This window comes from Sarcophilus harrisii, chromosome 1, assembly GCF_902635505.1.
Source record: "Sarcophilus harrisii chromosome 1, mSarHar1.11, whole genome shotgun sequence".
Classification (NCBI taxonomy): domain Eukaryota; kingdom Metazoa; phylum Chordata; class Mammalia; order Dasyuromorphia; family Dasyuridae; genus Sarcophilus; species Sarcophilus harrisii.
In genome coordinates this window covers 623,140,601-623,162,902 of record NC_045426.1, presented here as the reverse complement: position 1 = coordinate 623,162,902, position 22,302 = coordinate 623,140,601, and the positions used below count along the sequence as shown (strand labels likewise).

The following is a 22,302-nucleotide window of genomic DNA, read 5'->3' as shown; positions in this document are numbered from 1 at the left end:
CATGTGCCTCACAGAGAAGGAGCATATGTGCATAACCTAGAGGATGTCATGGACAGGTCAACTTGGCTGACTACTTTAGGTAATAGTCATTAATCATTAGGGACATGGTACAGTGGAAAGTACAGTGAAACAAAAACTGGACTAAGCATCAGGTAAAGGAAGGGAAACAAGTGTTTATTAAATGTTTCTTCTATGGCAGTAATTATGATAAGAGCTTTACATGTATTCCTCATTTGATCCTCACAACCCTGAGAGATAGGTGTTATTATCTCCATTTTTACAGGTGGAAAAAGTTGAGGAGGGCAGAGATTAATTAGGTGGCATGTTCAGGATCACATAGCTAGTAAGTGTTTGAGGTCAAATTTGAACTCAGGTCTTCTTAATTCTAGGTCTAGTGTCCTATCCACTGTGCCACCTAATCAAATCTCTGTGCTCTTAGTTAGCAGTATGACTTTGAACAATTCCCAAGGTTCTAAGACTTAGGTTTTGATTCTTAACATGAGGGGAATGTATTCAATTTCAAAGTCTTTCTACTTCTAATATTCAGTTGTTTTAATATTCAGTCTAGTTCTATACAACTAGAATATGTTGTATATTCCATATTATATTCTATACTAATTAGGACTAGTATGTCCTAAGCATACTTTCAGAAGGCTGAGTCTTCTGCACAGAGGCCCAGCCTGCCAAAGTAGAATGTGTCTTCCTCCCAAACAATCAGTAGTCTGTGCTAGAAATACTCTATGATATGGAATTGATAAACCAATCCCCAAGCAGGTGCCAGGAACAAGTCAACAGAACAATAACTCTCTCCTTACATACAGGAGCAATTACCAGCCAGTGACCCTAATATTTCAGGATTCTAGATAAAACAAGCAAAAACCAAAACTCTTAGCTGCTTAGATCATCCTCTCTCAGGTTCTTTTCCATCTAATCTGTTTATATCATATAGGCATATATCTATCAATAGTGTCTCTTTCCCATTAGAATGTAAGTTCCTTGAGAGCAGGGACTGTTTTTTGCTTTTTTCTTTCTTTCCCCATTGATTTGCTCAGTGCCTGGCCTTAATAAAATACTTATTTATTGGAGAAACATTCTTGATTTTGTTTGCCTCTTGTATATATAGCCACTTCTACAAGGATACTTTCAAAGACTTGCTGAAGAACTTGTGAATTGATTGTGAGAAATGGAAGACTGGCACCATGTACCTGCATCAAAAAAGGTGCTATGCTCTTATTATAAGCCAAATAGAATTGCAGTAGCTTAAAAGAAATATGAGATGTGCAGATTTAGAGACATCACCATTCTAAATGTTCATATGGACTAATTTATGTTTAACTGATAATAGAACCTTCTGAGTTTATATAGATCTGATGTGCCATAGTCAGACACACTAAAATCCTAACCCCTAAAACTGTGATGGAATTTTGATCTATCTATCTATCTATCTATCTATCCATCTACCTATCTACCTGAGAACTGTTTTTATTGGTGAAAGAAGTCCTTGGTGAAGAACTTGTAACCAACTCAGATCAGGTCTTCACAAATTATAGAGAATTACAGCACTGAAAGATTAAGTGATTTGCCCAGAGTTATACAGCCAGCCTCTGAGACAGTAACTTGAAACTCAGGCCTAATGACTCTGAAGCCATCTCTCTAGCCTTTCATCACTCATGATTCCTCAATTTTTGCAAATCCTTAATAGCTTGGTGACAGTTCCCCAAGACCTCAGATTTATGACAAGGGGAATAGAACAGTTTAGAGCTAAAGAGCTCATAACTCCCAAGATATTTGCTATCACCAAACATAATTGACATTACAAGGCATCACATCTGGGAGTCTGGGCAAAAACTGCAATGCTATTTCCTCTTTATGCATTTTAAAGTTATAGCTTGAATACTCAAAATTTTTTTTGAGGCAATTGGGGTTAAGTGACTTGTCCAGGGTCACACAGCTAGGAAGTGTTAAAAGTGTCTGAGATCAGAATTGAACTCAGGTCCTCCTGACTTCAGGGCTTGTGCTCTATCTACTGCACCACCTAGCTATCCATAGCAGAACAGTTTTAAAATAAAATGTTGGTGGAATTGTGAAATGATTCAACCATTCTGGAGAGCAATTTGGACCTATGCCCAAAGGGCTATAAAACTGCATACCCTTTGATCCGGCAGTGTCTGTACTAGGTCTGTAACCCAAAGAGATCATAAAAAAGGGAAAAGAAACCAAATGTACAAAAATGTTTTTAGCAGCTCTTTTGGGATGTCAAGGAATTAGAAATTGGTTGGATGCCTATTGATTGGGGAATGGCTGAATAAGTTATGATATATGAATGTAATGGAATATTATTGTTCTATAAGAAACATCAGTAGGATGATTTCAGAAATCTGGAGAGATCTACATGAACTGATGCTGAAGGAAGTGAGTTGAACTAAAAGAACATTATAGACAGTAACACCAAGATAATGTGATGATCAACTATGATGAGCTTGATCCTTTTCAACAATGAGGTGATTCAGACCAATTTCAATAGATTTGTGAGGGAGAGAACCCTCTTTATCCAGAGAGAGGATTGTGGAGACTGAATATAGATCACAACATAATATCTTCACTTTTGTTGTTGTTTGCTTGCTTTTTTCTTTCTCATTTTTTCCCTTTTGATCTGATTTTTCTTGTGCAGCATGATAATTATGGAAGTATGTTTAGAAGAATTGCACACATTTAACATGTATTGGATTATTTGCTGTCTAAGGAAGGGGGAGGTGGGGAGAGAGGAAGAAAAATTCAGAACACAATATTTTTCAAGAATAAATGTTGAAAACTATATTTGCATGCATTTTGAAAAAAGAAGCCATTATTATAAAAAAATAAAGTGTTGTGATCTAAGTAACCTAGATCATCACCTCCAACTCCTATCCCCAGGAGGTTCTAGAAGTTTCCACAAGGGGTTCAGAGGCTTAAGAGTCAATTTGTCATGGTATAAAGCATATGAGAAATAGGTTGCAGTTTGGATTTTACCACTAACTAGTTAGGTGAATTAAATTAGCGCCATAACAAAATGCCCCAGCATCTGGACCAAATTCAGTTGGGTGAAAGAGATAGGAGGTGGGGGAATAGAAGCTGCATAGATGGATCCTACTAGAAATTGTTTGATCATGAGTGAAGTCATACTGAGAAGGGCTACAAATTCCCCCCTCTCTCACCTTCCCCAACATTCAATGGCACTTTTACCTTCTCCAAGAACTCACTTTCTTCTCTAAAGAAGACATAGCTAAAGGCATCAAGACACAGTGATGAAATGCTACCTTTCCAAAAGGGTTCCTAAAATAGAGCCCAGATACTTTAAATCCTTGTTATAATCCAATTTAGGTCACATTTTGTCCCTTTGATTGGAGAAGGTTTCATTGAGGAGATGAGACTTGTGCTGGGCCCTCCCTGTCTATCTGTCAGTCTGTGATGGAGCCAAGGAAACCATCTGATCTCAGATCTGGCCAACACCTGTTACTGCCTCTCTTGTTGTAGCCAAACGAGGAAATCAGTTCTTGACCCCAATCTATCAGGAGAATCTCAGCAGGAAAATTCACATCTGAGCTTCTTATTCCAGCTTGCCAAGAGAGCTCATCTGATGAAGAGGGATGCTCTGGATGTAGGCCAAGGTGTGTGCTCCCATGATTCATGTAGGCCCACATGGAACCTAAGCTTTTCAGCAGGTGTTTGGTCCTTTCAGACTCATGCTCTTTCAGAGAATCAAACATATCTAAACATGCCTCTGAAATGTGTACATTTTTTAAAAAAGCCTCACTTTGTGCTTCCTTAAAAGAGAAGTTACTTCAGAATAAAATAGCACCACCATCATCTGATACTTATACTGTAGTTTAGAGTCTCAATGCTGATTCTAAGGAGAACAAGATGATTGCTTCCCTCCTTTATCCCAAAATAATGTATAAAGATTGCCAACCTCAGAGCAAATATTTGTTAAAAGCAGAAGTCCTTAATCTTGGAATAAGATAGATTTCAAGAGATCAGCCCATGGACTTAGATGGGAGAAAAAGATAACATTTTAATTTCCTTTTGTTTTCCTGAGACAGTTGGGGTTAAGTAACTTGCCCAGGGTCACACAGTTACAAATTCAAATCTGACATCAGATTTGAATTCAGGTCCTCCTGATTTCAGTGCTGATGCTATATTCACTGTGCCACCTAACTGTCCCTAACATTTTAATTTCAATAAAATTAGTTTTCTTTTATATCCTATATATTTTATTTTATGCATTTATAAATGTCCTTAGTGTTGTGGAAAATATTTGGCTTTGGAATCATTGTATGTGATTTGAAATCCTTCCTACTTCTATGACCTTGGTCAAGTAATTTAAAGTAAATTAAACTCTCTGGACCTTACATTATTCATTGGAGGGAAGGGAGGGTTAGACTAGTCAATAATGATAATAATATTCACAATTATAACCATTTATAAAGTGTTTTAATGTTGGTAACTTCCTTTACAGATACTATCTCATTTTCTTATCATAATAATTCTGGAATTATGGAAGGTCGATACTATTACTCTCCCATTTTACAGATGAAGGCAAAGAGAGGTTAAATTAACTTGCTTGGGTATCTGAGGCACATTTGAAGTTAGTACTTCCTGACTCCAAGTCCAGCACCCTATTCATCATTGCACCACCTATCTGACTTCTAAGATCCCTTTCAGAGCAAAATCTTTGATCCTATGAACCATTTCCCATTTGTGGTGCCTACATTTTCCTCTTTGTATACTTATTGTTTCTTTTTCACAAAATAAGTTTAATTCTTCATGACAAGACAGCTCTTTCTATATTTGAATGTAGTATTCTACTTGGTTTTCTGGAGGTCTTTGGACCAGCCTTTGTTTCAGCAGAATAATCATCATGAAAATAGCCATAGATAAAGTCCAAATTCTTTATTGTCTCCTTGCCTGGGGCTCAGCTAGCTTTCTGGAGGCCCTTCAGACTGGCCTTGGCTCAGTAGGGAAGCAGGAGAACTTTCCAGACACCACGATGTTGGGAAATGGAGTGAATGTCTGAGTCTGAGGACTTGTGCTACAGCCTCCAGCCACCGCAAAGGTGGGAGGTGGAATGAATGTCTCTGGCTGAGTTTGTCCCAGCTTATATGTTCTATTATAATTACATCATCATAGGTGTAGAATTTGTAGAACTATATTAAGTACTAAGTATATGTACTGAACTAGAGAACTATTAATCACCATGCTAAACTAGATAAGCATGGTATTATCAATTCCACTGAGTTAACAACCTTGTAAGAATCCTTGTTTCAGAGTTCTGGCCCTTTACATTTGAAAACAGCTCTTATATACTCTTTATTCTTTTTAAAAATTCAGTTAATATATTTAATGTATAGATAGCTGTACAGATGAAATAAATCGTGATTCTTGACTTCAGAGAGTGTATAAAAGTATACAAAAAAAAAAGCATAGGGGCAGTTAGGTAGTGCAGTGGATAGAGCACCAGCCCTGAAGTCAGGAAGAACTTAGTTCAAATGTGGCCTCAGACACTTAACACTTCCTAGCTGTGTGACCCTGGACAAGTTACTTAACCCCAAATGCCTCAGCAAAAGAAAGAAAGAAAGAAAGAAAGAAAGAAAGAAAGAAAGAAAGAAAGAAAGAAAGAAAGAAAGAAAGAAAGAAAGAAAGAAAGAAGAAAAAAGAAAAAGCATGCATGGAACCTCTTAAAGGTTGAAAATGAAAAACCAAAGTTTAGGGTGACATAAAATGGCATAAAATGCTATTCATGCATCAGCAATATTCTTGGCAAATACAGTACTTAATTCAAAGTGGAATAAACTGCCTTTACAATTAATGAGTTATCTTCCAATGAATTAATCAATAAGTATTTATTATGTACCTGCTATATACATACATACATACATACATACATACATATATATATATGTGTGTGTGTGTGTGTGTGTGTGTGTGTGTGCAATAGAAATACAAATACAAAGAGCACAACTGTGTATTTAACCACTTGTGAGAAGTGACCTAGATTAGAGAGCAGGAATGATTTGGATTAATTTACTTTGAAGGACTCTTCCAACTCTGAGATTCTATAACTTGAGAAATATATATGATGGATTTCTTAAGAAATGCAAAAAGTACACAGTGCCTGGCACACAATAGGCACTTAAAAAGTACTTGCTGAATTAGAAATGAAAACAATGTCATTTTTTAAAACCTCCATTAAAATCTTATTTTGATGTATCATTGTGATGTTGAGGTGACCTTGTATTCTGGAAAGTTATGCCAATAGAGCATAAACCTTGCCAGGTTCTATAATACTGGAGAGATCAGAACAAGCTTGGTAGGAGACTTATCTGCCATCTGAGGACCAACCTAGCTAACTTCAATGAGGCTCATTTCCAGAAGGGTAACTATCAGGGGATGTCTTTTTTTTGGGGGGGCCACAATAACTCACAAAATTGTCTAGAATGGGGTGGAGAAATTGGCATTTGGGTTTGTCATAGGGCATATCTAAATGAGCAGAATCACAGAAGCATAGATTGAGAACTGGAAGTTATCCAGAAGTCACCCTGTTTAACCCCTTCATTTTTAAAAACTCAAAGACACTAAATATCTTTTCTTGAGTCAAACAGTGCCTCCAAATCCGGTAATTTTTCCCATTGTGCCCCAAGACACTGAAGTCTAAGTTTGATTATTATTATAATGATTCTTGCTAAGAATGGCCTCCCCAGAGTCCTGCTTAGAGATCCCTAATAGCTAAAGCTAATTCTAGGCCTGGATTTCTATGCAACTGGGCATTTACTCTGCAAGTAAAGAGTTGAGGGGAGGTAGTGCCAGCCTGTTATAAGAGAGGGGCATATGGGAAGTTTTGGGTGACACAGATTTAGTAGCAAGAAAAATCCAGATAGCCTGACTGACTGATGCCTGGCAACAAGAAGGAGCACAGATGCCATTGCTGGCTTAATTAGACAATCAGTGGGCCCTTCCTTAGGATTCCCACGTGACTCCATGCTATGACTTCTGCAAGCTGTAATTATGAGGAGTATCTGCATTAGGCAAGAGTTTTGTTTTAGACTGTGGTTTATAAAAGGATCATTAAGATACTGGCACATCTTCTGTGTGAGTGGGTGAATGTTTAAGTCCTGTTATTAATAGGACCCAAAGAGAAATCAAAATCATCAGGAAACATCAAAAAAATATCAAGCAGCACACAGATGTCAGCAGCCCCACAAATAACAAGACCTCAAGGAATAGCATCAATAAAACCCCCAAGGAGAAATACAGTTCCTGCTAACTCTGGACCACAGCAAAGCTGCTGTAGGCTTTGTTCAAGGGGCTTGATTAGAAAGCACTCTGCTCTACCAATGATTTTATCTTTAATTAATTCTGAGAACAATAATGTTCTTTTTGACAAGCTTTCCAGGTATGAACTCATTGGGATTAATTTTTTTTTTGTCCCCACCAAGAGAGACTGAGCCATTAATTAGCAATACAATAAGCTGGAAGAGATCTCAGAAGTGTTTTAGACTAATTCCTTTATTTGACAAAAGAAGAAACTGAGGTTGAAAATGGGTAGGTGTAAGGTCACATAGCTTGTTAGTATCAGATAAGATAATACATATAAAGTAATTTGCAAACATTATAGTTCTATATAAATGCTAGATATTATTATTATTGATTCTCTTATTCTGATTCTTATTATTGGCAGATCTGGAAGTGGGATTCAGTTCTTCCTAGTTTTCAGGCTAGATTGGCATAACTGACAGTGTTAAAAGTTGAAGCCAAGAAGACCTGAGTTCAAATATGGCTTCAAACATTTACTAGCTGTGTGATCTTAGCAAGTCACTTAAGTTTTCCCAATAGCAGTCTTACCATCTGTAAAATGGGGATAATATTAACTTTCGCCTCCTACAGTTATTTTGAGGATCAGACATTTTGCAAATCAACTCTATACAAACATTATAAAAATGCCCATTATTATTTCCCTTATGAAGTGACCTCAAAGTTGGAGATTTGAAAGATAAGGAGAAGGGAACCTCTGTCTCAACCCCTCTCACCTCTGTAATAATGCATAGAGATTGCCAACCTTGGAGCAGGTGCTTGGTAAAGGGTTCATTATCTCTTAAAGAGAAAGACTGTAATGGGAAAATCTGGCACAGTGGTAAGACACTCCTGTAGCATTCTCTGACCTTATGATCTATGTGTAGAAAAGCTTACCTAAAATGCTTTCTTATTTATAAAATGTTTTAAGAACTATCACAAACAATATTTGATCCTGGCAATAGTCCCATAAGGGGATGCAGAGAAGGGATCATTATTATTATTACTATCCCCATTTTACAAATGAGGAAACCACGGCTCAGAGAACTAAACAATTTTTCTCTTATGTCCAAGTGGTAGATGGGGTAGTCCCCGAGTCCCAAATCCCAAATCTTTCTAAAGGACTAAGTTGTAAATTTAGAGATTGGTGGATACCCTGAATTGGCATTATCTATCCAGACAGGCTGTCAGTAACCAATAGTGGAAAATTTTTCTGCCTCATCCAAGCAAAAATTTGGATGAAGTGGAGAAAATGGGAGGGTGAAGGGAACGTTAGTGCCATCTGAATCTATAGGCCCTTATTGCCAGTACTTCCCTTCCTCCATAAGGAAACCAGCAAGTTTTAATTTTGTTAATGGAACAAAGAACAGGCACAGAGAGGGATAGGCAAGGATATTCTAATAATGGTTATCAGAAATATCTGATAGTCTGCTGAGACTAAAATCTTAAAGGTTTATATTACTGGAAAATGGAAACCAATAATGAGATGCAAAGGCACTGGAAAAAACATAAATAAGAAATTGAGTCATCCCTATCATGTTGAGTCCAAAGAATGTAGGTACTACCATTCATGAGTTGTAGGACTTTAAACAAGTCATTTCAACACCCTCATCTGTAAAATAGAAATTAGATACTTTCTCTGATAATCTCACAGGTATGTTTATGTTGTGAGGATCAAATGAGATAATATATGAAAACCTCTCTAAACTGTGCCTTCTATGACACACCCATCCCTCTTTCTTTCCCCATGGTTCCATTGGGTTTTACATTCTTCTTGTGTTCTATTCTCCCAAAGTCCTGCTCTTTACCCTCCAATGATGGTAGTTAGATATCTAGTAAACTAACCTATCATAAAGTATCAATGAATGATGGATATTAGATTTTAATCCAAAGGAATGACACTATAATGGTGGAATTTTATGTATTCTGTCAGTCAGTGGAAGAGAGATTTAAGTGTTGAAGGAGACCTCCTTGCACCCTTCATATCACAGTTTCCTGTTCTGCCTACTATTAAGGGTTGGCTAGAAACACAAAGATATACATACATAGAGAGGTATGTGTGCATAGTTCATACCTATAAATTGCCAATTAAATATAAAGGAAAAATCCTCCATGTTTCAGACCAATAAAGAGATGGTCTTTCTAAGTCTTTTTAGTCCCCAAAAGTTATTTTGGTGGATGGCTTTATGGACATGAGCCACTTTATGCTTAGGTAAATTGGTCACTCAGACTGCAGTCTATTCCTGGGCTCATGTTAGAAGTACTTCTAGTTTGAAATAACATTTTGGAGTCTATGTTCTATTGACATAGCCATCGAGAACCTTTATAATATATTAAAGCAAGATAGGAAGATTTTTGTGGAGGAAGACTCATGATAATAGCATCCCCCTAAAAAATTAAAGCCAAAAACAATTTAATCCATAGGGGAGGCCCATTTCTATCTTATTCATCCTATTTCTATTCTACTTACATTTCCACATGTTAAGTGGAACAGAAAGGACAAATGAGGAAAGAGATGGGCAATGAGGTTGAAATATAGGTCCTCTAATCTAACACAGCTTAGGGCACACAGCAAGTAATCACTAAATATTTATTAAACAGAATTGAAAAATGTAATGATGGCAGGACCTTTTGGAATAGAGAGGCAAAAGCCAAGGGCTGATTTGTCTATATCTTCCAAGTGTGAGCTGTGGGATGGGGGGTGGTGCTAACTGGCTGTTCTCCATTTTCACAGATGGCAGAACAAGAGGAAATGGGCTTTAGATCAAATCAAATGAGTTAATGTGTGTAAAGTGCTCTGCAAGCTTTAAAGCCCTATATAAATGTCAACTATTGTTATTATCTTTATTTAAACAACACTGAACGGGTCTGGTTAGACTTAATGAAGTACCTCAGAGGGTGTTGAAACTGGAATTGCCTGCCAACAGAGACTAGGAATGTCCTCCCCTAGAGATCTATAAAAACAAGGTAACCTAGATCTGTTCAAGGAAGGGGGGAGAGTGAGTAGACTCAAGGACTTGTGAAGGCCCTTTATAACTTGGTATTGATTGATTTCATTCTTGGGAAAGTACAGAGAGATGCAGTTACTGTCTGCTGAAGGTGATCTGGATAAACTTTGGCATAGTAGTATATAATGTCCAAACTCATTAGTCAAGTACTCAAGGTCTTTTGTAACCAATCTGTCTCCAGGTTCCTAATCTTCCTCCCTCTGTACTACAATGTAGGCCTCCTCTGCTTTCTTAGTAGATACCTCCTCCAGCACTGCCAGGACTATCTTAGGCTTCACTGTGTTCACTTTTCTTTTTAAATGTCACTTCTTCATCAAGACCTTCTACACACTCTAGTATATATTAATCTCTTCCTTCTCTGAATCCCTTTATTTAATAATAGGGTAGTCTCATATTCTATGGCTTCAGAAAGCAAAATGAGAGACATAATAAAAATAAAAACTTCCTAACCATTACTATTACCTAAAGGACTGCCTTAAGAATTAGTGGGGTTCCTTTCACTGCAAGCAGAGACCACCTGTTCTCTATGTTGCCTAGGATATTTTTGTTCAGGTATGAGTTGGAAGAATGCTTTTTGAGGTCTTTCTAAACTCTTAGAGACCATATTTTATATCAAAAGTGTCAGTGAATAAGTTGGAAAGTGTTACTAGGTGAGCTAAAAAGATAAGCTAAAAAGTATAACTAAGTGAGCTGGAAAGTCTTACTAGATGAGCTATAGAGTATCACCATGTAAGCTGGAAAGTTACTAGGTAAGCTAAAAACTATTACTAAGTGATCTGGAAAGTGTTACTAGATGAGCTAAAAAGTATCACCATGTGAGTTAAAAAGTGTCACTGGGTAAGCTAAAAACGCTTACTATGTGAGCTGGAAAGTTACTAGGTAAGCTAAAAAGTGTCACTATGTGAGTTAAAAAATATCACCATGTGAGCTAAAAAATATCACTAGATGAGGTAGAAAGTGTCACTTGATGAACATTTTTACTCATTTGTATCACTAGTAATATTTCTGGGGCAAATTTCTCATTTTCCCTTGTTAGACTGTCAGATTCTTGAAGGCAGGAACTTTATTTTGCACATCTTGGTATTCTTCTTGACTCCTCCCTCCCCACCATGACACAGCACAAGGCCTTATAACTAAGAAACATTTGAGAATTCACTGTCTTTTAGGATTAATATGTGTAGATGGAAATGATTCTGTAATGATAATAAAAAGTAAGGGAACTTATAAAGCAAAGTCTACCTAACCAGTTAAGAACTCATGTCTTAAGGTTAATGGAGTGTTAATGAAAAAGAGAGGTAGGTGTGCTAGCATCATTTTCCCCATTTTTACAAATAAGTGGACTAAGGATTTTAGAGATTAGTTCCCTCTCCCTTCCTCATCCAAAACTTTGGAATCTTCTAATAGGTCTGTAAGTGTACACAATACCACCTGTATTCATACCTTTGGTATACTGAAGATCCCCAAATCCACTGATCATCTTGGAAGGGACAGATATGAAGGACAGGGGGAAGAATGAGTCTCTTTCCCTTCTCCTGGATGTACTCAAATCCTAACCTGAATTTCTGAGGTAGCCCTAGAAGTCGTGGACATGTCCCTGCATCCAGGGTATTTGATGATAGTTTTCTCTTCTAGGTTTCTTTAAGAAAGAATAATCACCTATGAAAGTGGTAAAGTACCAACCTACCCTGCAAATATTTGGCAGGCATGGTTATTCTTGCATTAAAAATGTTCCCTCTCCAGAGCCCCAATCATGACAACATCCTTGGCAGGGGATATTGTTGGTGGAGCAGCTTGAGATCCATTCGGCACCAAGCTCAGGTCAGATGCATCCTTTCATTTTGCTTGCATTTCCTTCCAGGAATTGCCTTCATGCTATGAAAACTTCGTGAGCTCTCTCTCTCTTTGCCTCAGAGCAGGCATCTGAGAGCTGCTCTCCAACTGCTTTTGCTGTGCTGGAGCTTGTTTCTGGTGAGGCAACGAGAATAGTGAGCTCCAAAGCTCTGTATGCATGCCAGGTGCTGTTTCCCAAATCCCAGCAGCTCCAACTTGCTTCCCGAACTCCCTCCTCAGCCCTATACCTTGCCTGGGCTAGGATCAGGTCCATTCCATGGCTAAGCCCGAGGGGTAAGAGGAATCTGTTTCGGATTCTCTCAGATGGATGCACTTGAAGGGAAAAGGTAGTGTGTTCTCTTTTGGAAGAAAGCTGCTTTCTGTCATGTAAATGAATGTAGGCAGACTGTCAGTTTCACAGGGGAGAGAGAGAGAGAGAGAGAGAGAGAGAGAGAGAGAGAGAGAGAGAGAGAGAGAAGAAGAAGAGGAGAGAGAGAGAGGAATGAGGAGAGAAAAGGAAAGGAGAGAAGAGAAAGAGGAGATTAAAAAAAGAGAAAGGGAAAAGAAAAAGGAGAAAGAAAACCCAATCATACAGACAACAGCTGATCAAGAATTCCAATAGGAAGCTGTTATTTCAGATAAAAAGACCCCTTCAAGGAAAGTGAGCCCTACGAGACAAATCAGGCAGCCCTGATGCTCAGCAGGTAGGTAATTAACTTTTCTCTGTCGCCAGGATTCATTAGGCAGCAGCTCCCTGTGAAGTGATGCTCACTGGCCTATGGGTCTTCACACAGGCTTTAATCCCCACCTCCCTCTCCTTAGTTCCGTTCTGGTGAAAAGCTGCTCAGTGGAGGCATGCACTCTCTTGGTCTCTGCTATCTACGCTGGAGTGGAATGATTGTGGGCCTCATCACACTTCTCCCTCCTTGAACAGGGCAAGGTGGCCAGAACTTGGGTACAAGGACTTTTAGAACTAGGTTCTAGTTCTAAAGCAGGGGCAGCACCTTCTCAAAGTTGGCAAAAGAATGAAGTTGGTAGAGGTGGGGGGAAGCAGAGGGCAAAGCAAAGGAGAGAACTGGACTTTGGTTCAGAAATTGTTATTGGGATGGCTACAACAGCACTGTGACTGACTTCTCTGATTTGTCTTGCTTTGAATAATGCATCACAGCAGGAGAAGATTGATGGATTCTAGTACAGATTAAGTAAAATCTACTTGGGCTTCTCCAATCCTGAAGACTTGAAAGTCTCCCTGCTCCAAGCCAAGAACATCTGCTCCATTGCTTTCTCTCCTTGGATTGTCACAGCCCCAGGTGGCTGTCTGGGGCCTGTGGGCAAAGGCTCCCTCACCAATTTGTTCTCCAGTCACCCACTGGCGATGTCACAGCAAGCACTAACAGTGTCCTCCTGGCTGCCTGAGAATAGTCTCTCCTTGGTGAGTGTCTTATACTGTAATTATGTATCTCACTTCTGCATCCACTTAAGTGGATTGGGGGTGGGGGATGGGGTGGGAAGGCCATATCAATCTACACATGTGCTCTAAATTATGGGGATGCTTGAACTAAGGGGGGGGGTCTTTTGAAATTGGAAGGTAGTTTTTTTTTTTTTTTTGAGAAAAGGGTGAGAGTAAGTATGACTTTGGATAGGCTTCTTAGAAATTATATAATGTGAGAAATGAAATGGACCTTTGAGTTATTAAAAATGATCTCCTCCCCATTGTACAGATGAAAATATAGTGACTTGCTTGAGGTCACACATGAGTTAGTTCCGTGATCCTGTTCTACTTCTCTCTTTACTTTCTATGATCTAATGAGGCAGGCTAAGAGATCACACTGAATCCTTTACTTCAGTTTTTTTACTTAAGGATATGAGACTTGAACTGAATGATCTCTAAACCCTCTTCAAGCCTGACCCTTCAAGGATTCCAGGATTTGATATGTAACAGCAGACCAAATCCTAGTGGTAAATTCTCATATAAGGCTTTGGCAGTATATATCCCAAAGTATATTTGCTATTAAGTTGGTGTAGCACCTTAATGGGCACCTAGATGGTGCAGTAGATAGAGTGCCAGTAAGATTCATCTTCATGAGTTCAAATCTGATCTAAGACCACTGTATAAACATGGGTAACTTACTTAGCTCTGTTTGCCTCAGTTTTCTCATCTGTAAAACGAACTGGAGAGGAGAATAGCCAACAATTCTACTATATTTTCCTAGAAAACTACAAATAGGGTCACAAAGAATCAAACATGACTGAAACTGAATAACAAAAGTACCCCAACAGAAAGACAAATCCCTTTGGTAGAAAATATAATGGCAAGAGTAAGGTGGATGGCTGAAAGATGTTTATGTATTAAAGGAAGAGTCATGATGAATGGAAAGAGACCTAGATTTGGGAAACAATGGATCTGGCTTCAAAACTCAGTCTTACCACTATAGAGCTATTTAGACTAATAGAGCTGGAAGACACCTCATATGCCATCTAGTTTAACTTTCTCATTTAGGGCCCCGGTGGGTTCAAGAAACCTAGGGATGTGAAGTGACTTGCTTGAGACTACACACACAGGAAGTATCAGATGCAAGTTTTGAATCCACGTCATTTGAATACAATTCTAGGGCTCTGTTTGCTGTACCACTCTGCTGTGCAACTCTCTTAGCCTCAGTTTCCTTATTTAGAAAATGAAGGGTCTGAAGTCAGTGATCACTAAAATCACTTCTAACTGTGAGTCCTAATACTCTATTGTCATGGACAGAAGAAAGTTGATAAACATTGATCTTCCCATTGCTATATTAGGAAAAACAGGGTCTGCTGCCAATCCAAAGCATGGCTAATGTCTGAGTGGGAGCGTGGTAGAACATTGTCTGGACTGAACTGACAGCAAAAAAGGAGAGGGGGCACATAAAGGAGGAACTGCTTGGACTATAGCCCTGCACAAAGCTAGAACACTGGGAGCCTTTGGTACTGGGCTGGGTCCAAGTGGGCTGCCCAGAATGATGATAGCCAGGACTTGGGGCTTCAGAAGAAGAAAAAGGGAAGAAGAGGGTAGCAGGAACAGGAAGATGAGAGGAGGAGGAAGGAAGGGTGATACTCTTAACCAGCATTTATTCTAGTAATGATAAAAGAAAACATAAATGCTTTACAAATATCCTCTAATTTGAGCCTTAAAACAACATTGGGAGGCAAGTGCTATTATTGCCACTTCTATTTTTTTAAGTGAGGAAACTGAGGAACATCAAGATTAAGTGACATTTAATGTCTGAGACAGGATCTGTACTCAAGACTTTTTAACCCCAACACTTTATCCACTGTAACTCAAATATCTACTAAAATATGCCACTAAATGGACTTGCAAGAAAAAAAAACAAACATTCTTTGTCCTTAAGGAATATAGTTCTGTCAGGAGAGACATCATGTTTATATATACATACTCACAATATGTATATGTGTATGTATGTATGTTAATAAATACATGTTTACCTATTATATTTTAATATATATATATATATAAATAAATGTTTTTTTGATTAATTGATGTACCCTTAGTTATTTTCTTAAATTCAATAAACCTATTTTATATGTGGAGTGCTGTCCATCGAGTGGAGAAGAAATATATATAAATATACACATACAAACACACACAAATATATATACATACCCACACATAAAAAAGGCACAAGGTTAAGGCAGATTTCAAGAGATTTATAGAATTGAAAGAGAAAAAAATTATATTTTGTGTTTTACATGGTCAGTTTCTTTTGGAAGCCTATGTATCTTATTTTATGCATTCAAAACATTATAATGAAGAAGGATCCTTATTGCTTTGGGAAAACAGGAGTCTGCGAGTCAGAGTACCTGAGTATAAATCCTTCTTAGCTGTGTGACTCTGGGCCCCACTTTACTCATTTGTAATAAAAAGGGGTTAGACTAGATGCCTTTTAAGGTTTCTTTCAGCTCAAAATCTATTGGTCCCAGTCATTGTTAGTCTATTTTCTCATTTATGGAGGCTTGTATCATTCAGCCTTTCTTTCTAATTCTGTCCTTTGAGACTCTGCAGAACATGTTAAATACTTCAACAAAAGGACAAACTTTCTCAAACTTGAAGATACTTCCTCACAGCATCTGGAACACATAGATTTTAATAAATGTTGATTGATGGATCTTTCATTATTTTCTTAAATTCAACAAATCTATTTAATGTGGAGAGTTTTGTTCACTCAGTGGGGAAGATATATGCAGATGAAATAAACCATGATTCCTGCCTTCATGAAGCTTACATGTTATTAGAAATCATGAAATCTTTTAAGAGTTGAAGGGTTGACAAATTATAATTTGAGGGGACAATAAAAATTACCTAAAGTTCTGTGCATGCATTATCAAAACCTTTAGCCAAAATAATATCTTTGAGGAGAAGACATGAGCTATTCTATCCAACCCAGCCTCTCTCAGCACTGCCATTCCACTGACAAAGCTACTGTTAAGCTCCCTGAAGGGGATCAGGAAGGGTCTGATGCCAAAAGTGCTGTATGAACTGACTCTTAGAAAAAGCTAAGAATTATAAGAAGTGGAGATGAGAAGGAGGAAAATGTCAAACACTGAGGTTGGGCAAAGCCAATGCAAAAGCACAGGTGAGGGAAAAACCAAGAGGCTAGTTTGACCATAGTGTGCCAAGGAGGGAGCGATGTTTAAGAAAACTGAAAGATTGAATTAGGTCCAGTTGTGAAGAAATTTAAATTCCAAATACAGAAGATTATATTTGATGCTACAGGTAATAGGAAGCCATTAAAGTTTATTGAATGTATGTGTTGGGGTAACAAAATCACTTTGGCAACTATGTGAGGAATGGATTGGAGTGGGGAGACAACTGAGTCAGTGAAATCAATTAGTAAGTTAATGCAGTAGTCCAGGGGAGAGGTGATGGAAGTGTTCATGAGTTTTGATTCTGGAAAAGTTTAGTGAAGTGGCTAGTTATGACACATTTGGTGGAGGCATAAATATAAAGACTGATTGGCTGTATGAGGTGAGGAAGAAGGAGGAGTAGGAGCTGATATCAATGTCAGTTGAATGATTGGAAAGATGGTGGTTCCCTTGACTGTCATGGAGAAGATCAGAAAGGGGGGGGGGAAGATAATGATCTTAACTATGCAACATTAAGTCTCAGAAAGATGAACTAACTTCACAGGAAACAGCATTATAGTATCAGAAAGTGGGAAGAACAAAAATCTTTGCTTAGAGCCTGAGAAAATAGCTAGGTAGTTCAACCAGCAGTGGTAAGAGTTTTATGCTACTTTACTGTGTTGGTGACATTTCCAGTGAAGACAACGCAGAGTAATAAGTGGAGGTGCGTTTCTATCCACTGGGTTCTCAAAGTTAATGTAAAAGTTTTCTCTTCAACAGAATGTAAGGACATGAATTGCTTTATTTTTACATGTTTATATGACAGTATTATAGCAAGGATGGGTTAGATTGGTATAGTAATTAAAGAGCTGACTTCTAAGTTAGGAAAAATTAGATTCCATTACCACTTCTGATCATGTGGGACTCTAGTTAAGCTATTTAAAGTAATGAGAGAGATAGAGACTAGGCCTTGGAGTCAGAAGATCTGAGTTCAAGTCCCGCCTCAGACACATCAGCTGTGTAATAGAGCTTAACTTAAGTCACTTAACTTATGTCTACATCAGTTTCCTCATATGTAAAATGAGGATAATAACAGCATTTACCTCCCAGGGTTGTTGTAAGAATTAAAATAACTAACATATGTAAAGTATTTTATAAATATTAAAATGTTATATAAATGCTAACTATCATTGTCATTAGGAATTTCTCAGTGTACAAGGCAAATAGGACTTAAATAAAGGAAAGGACAGGCAATAACCATTTATATAGTACTCATTATAAGCTAGGAATGGTGCTAAGTGATTAAAAAAAAAACCCAAATATTATCCCATTTGATACTCACAACAGCCTTACAAGACAGGCACTACTATGTATATATGTATTATACACATTGCAGTTAGATGGTTCAGTGAATAGATCACTGGGCTTGGAATCAAGACTCATTTTTAGGAATTCAAATTTAACCTCAATCACTAACTAGCTGTGTGACACTAGGCAAACATTTTTTCCCCTCAGTTTCCTCATCTGTAAAATGAGCTGGAGAAGGGGCAAACCTTTCTAAGAAAACGCCAAATGAGGTCATAAAGAGTCAGTTATGACTGAAAAAACCTAAGAATAAATATAGATACATAAATATGCATATATTATATATAAACTTTTATTTTTAAAAAATTTAGTTCATTTTTTCCCCTCCTTCCAGCCCCTTTCCTATTTATTGAGAAGGAAAGCACTATAATAAGGAGGTATTATTACTAGTATTTTACAGTCAAAGAAACTGAGGCACACAGATGTTAGATTACTTGGTCACAGTATCTGAGGCCAGGTTTGAACTCAGGTCTTCCTGATGCCAGGATCTGTATTCTATCCACCACAACACCTAACTGCCATTAAATCATAGGCCCAGTAAATGAATAAAATAAAAAATAATCCCTAACACCTAACACAGTACCTGACTTTGAGTAGGTACTTAAATGCTTTGTTAAATTGAACCAATAATGTGTGAGTTTGGTTAATAGGTTTGTCAAAAATGATAGAATCATAGATTCTCAGTGATGGAAGGACCCAGAAGTTATTCAACCCAATCCTTCCCTATAGCATGAATCATTTCTATTCTATTCTCAACAAATCACAGAATGTCATGGAATCATAGAGTCTTCTAGTCTAACCTTGAATTTTCAGTGCTTCTCCCTGGCATACAACCCAAGAGTAAATTTGCCCAGTTTCAGTTTCAAGACTTCCAATGATGGGTAATTCAACTCCCTACCAAGACCATTTTTCTCACTGCTGGGCTATTCTCATTGTTAGAAAGTTTATTCCCTTGCTGAGCTGAAGTATTTCAGCACGCACAAAATTCAGGTTGGCCTTCGTGCTGATAAAAAGTCTGGTATAAGGTCTCCTCACTTTGTGGAAGAACGAGAATGCTGCCAAAGACACATCAAGAAAAAAAAATTGAAGGTTAGAAGTGAAAATGTAAAAGATTGGGGCAGAGTAAAGAAACAGAAAGAGGAATCAGTGAAACCTTGAGGCTATGTCACAAATCTGAGTCCCAGAGAAGTGAATATTGGAATCTCAAGGAAAGAAACAGCTTTTTGTGTTCCTCAATGTGGTAGTGATGTATGAAGGGTGATAGTGGAAGAGGAGCTGAGTAGAAAGTCCCTGATCAATTGATATAGTTGAATACAAGGGGAAAGGTAAGAAGGAAATCTTAAAGACATATTAATAAACTCACCAGTCATTCATTAGAGGGAGGTTTTATTATTCCTTTAGAATAAGAGTTCTTAATTTGTGTGTGTGTGTGTGTGTGTGTGTGTGTGAGAGAGAGAGAGAGAGAGAGAGAGAGAGAGAGAGAGAGAGAGAGAGAGAGAGATACTGGCCCTTTGGACCTCATTCCAGAATTAATGTCAAATTTTTTTAATGCATAAAATGAAATATATAAGATTACAGATTACAAAGGAAACAAATTATACTTTTAAACGTTAAAGCATTATTATACAATTAAGGACTTTGAATTCTCAACAATACAATAATCCAAGACAATTCCAAATGACTCATGATGAAACATACTGTCCACCTTCAGTGAAAGTACTGATATTGTCTGAACACAGATGCAGGGGTCCTCAAACTATGGCCCGCAGGCCAGATGCAGCAGCTGAGGACGATTATTCCCCCTCACCCAGGGCTATGAAGTTTCTTTATTTAAAGGCCCACAAAACAAAGTTTTTGTTTTTACTATAGTCTGGCTCTTCAACAGTCCGAGGGACAGTGAACTGCCCCCCTATTTAAAAAGTTTGAGGACCCCTGAAAGCATAAGATTTTTCACTTTTTTTTGTTCTTTTTTGGTTGGTGTTCAAATTTTCCTGTATAAAATGACTAATATGAAAGTATTTTACAAGATTGCATGTGTATGATATGCAACAAATTGCTTACAGTTTCAGGGAGGGGGGGAAAGAAGGGAAGTATAGAATTTGGTACTAAAAACTTTAAAAAATATATATTAAATATTATTTTAACATGCAACTGAAAAATATTTTTAAAAGAAAGAAGTTAATAAAGTCCTAAAAAAGTTTATCAATTACAGGTTAAGAATCTGGGCTTTTAGCCGTTAGAGTCCTTTAAAGAATCAGGATGGGTTCTATAAGCAGTCAATGGATGCAGAAAAATGCTTAGTTTTTTTGACTTCTGGCAGGAGAAAAAAGAGCTAATTGTGGAAAAGGAAGTCAGCTCTTGAGAGGGGCTTCCATTTGTTTTTTCCCCTCACACCTCTACTAGCAGTTAGTGGATAAGGGAAGGAGGAAGAGAAGAGAGAGGACTTTTCTTACTCACTAAGAGATACTATAACTCACAGGAAACAAGTATTTCTCAAAAAGGGAGTCAAAGTAGGAATCAGCCTTGATAAACATGACTACTTCCTGGTGACAGAAAAGAAAGCCAACTAGATTCAAGAAAGAATTAGTTCTAGTAGTTGGTAGTTGAGCTGACAACTCAATTTTATATGTTAACTCTTCCCAAAATCCAGACTATTGATGTGATACTGGGTAAATCACTTAACTTCTGTTTGACTCTCTCAACCAAAAAATATATGGATAATTATGGCACCTTTCTGCCATGGTGACTGTGCAGATCAAATGAGATAATAATTATAAAAATTTTAGCACATTTTTTGGCACATAGAAAGTACTATAAAATATTATCTATTATTTATTATTATTATTATTATGTTATCTTAGTAAATTCTAACTTGATATGTCTCCTGGTTGACTAGTAAAAGAATATACAAATGGGGAGCTCCTGAGCTTTAGTTTTTAAAATTGCATACTCACAAAATACCCTGAACCTACGTTATTGATCAATCCTAAATATTCTCATATTGTGTGACTCAATGTGTTTTCATGAATTAAAAAGATAGACCCAGAGGAGACACTATAAATCAATTCATAAGTATTCATTAAGCATCTTACTGGCAGCTAGGCGGTGCAGTGGATAGAGTGCTGGGTCTGGGGTCAGTAAGACCTGAGTTCAAATATAGCCTCAGAAGCTTACTTGCTGTATGAATCACTTAATCTATAAGATGAGGTAAAGAAGGAAAAGCCACCCCTGTATCTTTGCCAAGAAAACCTCAAATGAAGATATGAAAAGTTGGACTTAACAACAATGAAACACACTACTCAAATGTCAGGTTTTCTGTGAGCTGGGCATACAATAATGAAAAAATTAAACAATCTAGCTGAACTCTGAAGGGAGCTAGGGATTCAAAGAAGTGAGGTGAGGATGGAGTGCCCATAGGTATAGATGTGCAATGAATAGAGATGAGTGTATGATGTGTGAGAGATACATCAAAAAAGGCCAGTTTGACTAGACCATGAACAGTATGCAAAAGAGTCATATTAAAAAAAAACTTGGAATGTGTTTTACTTAGACCCAGTAGATGGAATAAAAATCACATATTTATTATCTAAACATGTGGCCATTTTGTCTTAAGACTATTTTTTATTGATCTGTGAGCAAATTGTTTCTATATTTGATTGTTTTTCTATAAGTTATTATGTGGTTGATTTTTTAAATAATGAGAAAAGTATTTGTTTTATATTAATGATAAACAACATATATACATATGTTCCTAACCATATATTTTGGAATTAGAGGCATCTACCACAATTCTTGGATTGTTTTTAATGATTTTCCCATTGAAGATGTGTTTTAAGTGATAAAGGCATACACAGGAAGCAAATTTTTGATCAAGAAGGTAGTGTCTAAGAGCAAGTTTTGTATTTCTGTATGATAGAAATCTGTGTGGCAGATTATCTAATGAAGGCCAGTAGAATTTGTTTGTCTTTGTTGCTATTAATCAGTTCCTTTAGGGCAGGTCTTTCTTTTTTGCATCTATTTGTATTGTCAGCATTTAGGACTTAGCACTTGCTGTACATAGAAAGTCCTTAATAAAACTTGTTGATGACTTAATAACCATATCTGTTCAAGAAAACTTTATATTGAAAAAGGAGACAGGAAAAATATTCCCCACCTTCAGCAT

General features: G+C 37.4%; 2 protein-coding genes across 3 annotated transcripts in view; one reads left to right on the top strand and one right to left on the bottom strand.

The window, feature by feature from the left end:
• Positions 1-22,302, bottom strand: part of TG (thyroglobulin) — a 352,924-nt gene that overhangs the window by 37,248 nt on the left and 293,374 nt on the right. The gene's annotated exons all lie outside the window — the stretch shown is intronic.
• Positions 12,719-22,302, top strand: part of SLA (Src like adaptor) — an 88,573-nt gene continuing 78,989 nt past the window's right edge. The window contains exons 1-2 of one of the 2 annotated variants that reach the window (XM_003760392.4): positions 12,719-12,868; positions 13,333-13,596. The gene's annotated coding sequence lies outside the window, so the exon portion shown is untranslated. Of the gene's footprint in view, positions 12,869-12,932; positions 13,597-22,302 lie in introns of those variants that run through there. The other variant, XM_012541837.3, reaches the window with a different exon arrangement.